Source organism: Otolemur garnettii, unplaced genomic scaffold, assembly GCF_000181295.1.
Source record: "Otolemur garnettii isolate 467f Iridium unplaced genomic scaffold, OtoGar3 scaffold00150, whole genome shotgun sequence".
Classification (NCBI taxonomy): domain Eukaryota; kingdom Metazoa; phylum Chordata; class Mammalia; order Primates; family Galagidae; genus Otolemur; species Otolemur garnettii.
In genome coordinates this window covers 4,477,851-4,482,118 of record NW_003852545.1, presented here as the reverse complement: position 1 = coordinate 4,482,118, position 4,268 = coordinate 4,477,851, and the positions used below count along the sequence as shown (strand labels likewise).

The 4,268-nt window shown below is 34.6% G+C and overlaps 1 non-coding gene across 1 annotated transcript; it reads left to right on the top strand.

Annotated features, from left to right (window-relative positions):
• The first annotated feature begins 1,958 nt into the window (after positions 1 to 1,958).
• LOC111728329 lies at positions 1,959 to 2,063 on the top strand. The gene has a single exon (XR_002775657.1). It is a non-coding gene; the product is annotated as a U6 spliceosomal RNA (small nuclear RNA).
• The last annotated feature ends 2,205 nt before the right edge of the window (positions 2,064 to 4,268 follow it).

Sequence of the window (4,268 nt, the reverse complement as noted above, 5' to 3'; positions counted from 1 at the left end):
TTTTTTTTTTTTTTTTTTTTTGCAGTCTTTGGCCGGGGCTGGGTTCTGGTATATGGGGCCAGCACCCTACTCCTTTGAGCCACAGGCGCTACCCAAATGCCTTTTTTTTCCTTTAAGTAAATACCTAGTAGTGGGAACGCTGGATCAAGTGCTAAGACCATTTTTATTTCTATAGATATCACCATACTATCTTGTATAGAGGTTGTAGTAGTTTGTGGTCCCACCAACAGCATATAAGTGGTCCATTCTCTCCACATCCATGCCAGAACTTGTAGTTTTGGGGCTTTTAGGTAAGAGCCATTCTCACTGGAGTGAGGTTGTATCTCATCACGGTTTTGATTTGCATTTCCCCTATGATTAGAGATGTAGAGCATCTTTTCATTTGTTTGTTGGCCATCAGACTATTTTTAATTGAAAATTTCTGGTCTTTTCTATTGCTTATTTTTTAATGGGATTCCTTGATTTTTTTTTTCCCCTTGCTTATTTGATTGAGTTCTTTGTGGATTCTGGTTATCAGCCCTTTCAGATGCCTAGCTTGCAAATATTTTCTTCCATTCTATAGATTGACTATTTATTTGATTGATTGTGTCCCTAGCTGTGCAGAAAATTTTTAATTTGATTAGGTCTTATTTGTTCATTTTTCCTTATTGCCTAAATATCCTTAGGCTGATACCTATAAGAGATTTCCTACAATTTTCTTCTGAAATACTTATAGTTCTGTACCTTAGGTTTAAGTCTTTCATCCATCGTGAATCAATCTCTGTTAGTGTTGAGAGATGCAGATTGTTTTAATGTTTTGCCTGTGACTCTCCAGCTTTCCTAGCACCCTTTATTGAAGAGGGATTATTTCCCCAGTGTATGGTATTGTCTGCCTTGTCAAAGATCAGATGTCAATATGAAGATGTTTTCATCTCTGGGTTCTCTGTTCTGATCCATAGGTCTATGTCTCTGTTTTTGTGCTAGTACCATGCTGTTTTGGTGACTATAATCTTGTACTACAGCTTGAAGCTGCTAAGTAATGCCTCTTGATTTGTTCATATTATGTAAGATTGCATTGGTTATTCATGATCTTTTCTGGTTCCACATGAAGAATCCATTATTTTTCTAGATCTTAAAAAATGACATTGGTATTTTAATGATGATTGCTTTGACTCAGTTTAGTTAGGATAGCCATTATAACAATGGTGGTTCTGCTGGTCTGTGAGCATGATATATTTTCCATCTGTTTCCATCCTTTGCAATTTTTTTCTTTAGTGTTTCATGGTTCTTCTTATAGGGATCTTTCAGCCTCTTAGTTAAATACGTTCTCAGGTCTTTTATTTTCTTTGTTTCTACTGTGAAAGGTATTGTGTCTTTGATTTTATTCTCAGCTTGACTCTTGTTGGCGTATATGAAAGGTACTGATTTGTGTACATTTAACCGGCAACTTTGCTGAATTTATTCATAAATTCCAAGAGTGCCTTTTAAAAATTAAATTAGCTTCTTATTTTTCAACTGTAAGAGTTCTTGTTTTTTCTGAATGTAAATAATCTAACATCCAAGTGCCAGCATATTCTGAGTCTGATGAGGCGCATATGCCGATTCATGGATTTGTGCTTTGTCTCTGTGTTTTCATCTGGTAAAAGTGGGAAACCAGCTTTTTGAAGACTTTTATCAGTCATTAATCATGACCACCCACCCAAATGCTCTCTCTTCAATAACTCATTCATTTACTTTACTTTGTTCTCTCCAATTACATTGCATTATCAGAGACTTCCTGTAATAAATATCAGAGTATAAGAATATCTCATCCATTTTCCTCATGTTTCTGAACTGGCTTTTCGTTTCCTGCATAGCATGTTAATCCCCCAACATGTAAATATTTTTATCTAGACTGTAGTTTCCATAGTACTTTTATTCCGATTCTGCCTCCAATCCCCAGAAGAGAGCTCAGTTTTTGAATCAATACATACAAGTCCGTGCTCACTTCAGCCACACGTACAGTAAAAATTGGAACAATACAGAGATTAGCATGGCCCCTGTGCAAGGATGACATGCAAATTCATGAAACGTTCCATATTTTTAAAGAACCCAAATTAGACCTCCCATTTGATCCTGCAATCCCATTACTGGGCATCTACCTGGAAGAAAAAAAAAATTCTTTTATCATAAGGACACTTGCACTACACTGTTTATCACAGCCGAATTTACAATCACCAAAATGTGGAAACAACCGAAATGTCCACCGACTCAAGAATGGTTTAACAAAATATGGTATATGTATGGAATACTATTCAGCTATTAAAAAATATGGAGACTTTACATCTTTTGTATTAACCTGGATGGAGGTGGGTACACATTCTTCTTAGTAAAACATCACAAGAATGGAGAAAAAAGAATCCAGTATACTCAATTCTAATATGAAGTCAGTAGATGAACTAACACAAGGTGGGGGGGTAGGTGAATGAGGAATGGGGAGAGGGCAGGAGGAAGGGGCACAGTGTATGACACATCTCTTGGGGGCAGGAAACAATTACAAGAGAGACTTTACCTAATAAATGTAATCAGTGTAAACTAATTGTACCCTCACTGAATCCCAAATAGTAAAATAAATAAATAAATAAATATAAGTCCACATCGCCTGGAATTGTAATTTATATTTCTCATTTAACATGAAAAATATAGTATAAAGAATAAATGTAGCCTAAAACATATATAAGTAACTTATTTTGACTCAAAGACAAGACTAAAAAATTTGATAATTCACTCACTTCACTCACAACTGATATCAAAGAACAAATGATGTATTATTTTAATTTTAGGAACAGTATGAAAGACATGAAAGAAAAAATGTTTATACTATTAATTTCTCCAAACATTAACATATGAAATAAAATGTTTATGAAAAATGCCCTCGAGGCCTGTGTTGTTTTAATTGCCATCACTATCTTATGCCAATTTATGCCAATAAGACTACATGTGTGATGCTATAAGCTGTCTTAATATTAAATGCAAACAGGAAAGAGGAAAAGAAATTTAGAAGTGAGTGTCTCAGTATTTGGGTTAAGATAACTCCATTTTAGATCAAAGCTCTGTCATTTATTTACTATTTTACTTTTTATCTAGTTCGCACTGAAAATTTTTTAAGCAGTTAATCTATTTCCTCACTTAAAAATGATAATAAAAGACCTTATTAGTTATGAGATGTAAGTGAAGTCTCCCGTGTGTTATTGATTTATAAACTGTAAGTCCCAGCACTAATATTTTTTATTTAAAAAGTGATACACATTTCTGGTCTCAAAATTTCCCATAGCTTTATTAAATTTACTTAATCAGAAAGCAATCTTGTTCAAAAATTAACTTCATAAACTCGTAGACATTTTAATAAACAGAGAGGAAAATGATGACATAATACAGAAAAAGGGTACCTTTGGAAAAATCTCTCACACTGAATCAGAAAATGTGATAAGGAATATAATTTTATTACATAGCTATTTAGAATGTGTTGATATTATTTTGCATATGATATTTTTAATCCCTCAAATTGGCCAATTTTATGCAAACAACTGAAATTTACAGATATTAATTTATATGGATAGCCCCTCTTAGATTGAGCTAATCAAGTTGCTGAACTTCACAATTTGTGTATTCCCCATTTCTACATGAATATTCTGATGACATGATATGGGTGGTCCTAATCTTTTTGTAGAACAGAAAACATACTGATATTTCTTTCCTTTTATAGTCCTCATTTACAACTTTGTAAAGTGATTCAAAAATGATGGTCTCCATGTATCCTTTCTAATCTCCATTTTTAGCTAACACAGATACATAGGTTATACAGAAGGAGTATGTACCAATACCTTTTTGTAATAAATTGTGTCTCTGTTGTATGAGAAATCACTTAGCACACACATGTGCTCCCCTGTCTCTCACACAATTCTCCTACTCCATCTACAATTGCAGGCGAATTCTTTATGTACGCACATTGGTGTGAATATGTGTGTGTGTGCAATGTTGCATGTGTTTGAAAAGAGGCATTGTGCAAGCCTGGTTGATTAAAAGCAATCTATATATAATTTTTATTTTATTTATTTACTTATTTATTAGAGACAGAGTCTTCACTTTGTCATCCTCGGTAGTGTGCCATGGTGCCACAGCTCACAGCACCCTCCAGCTCTTGGGCTTAGGCGATTCTCTTGCCTCAGCCTCCCAAGTAGCTGGGACAACAGGTGCCCGCCACAAAGCCCAGTTATTCTTTTGTTGCAATTTGGCCGGGGCCAGGTTTG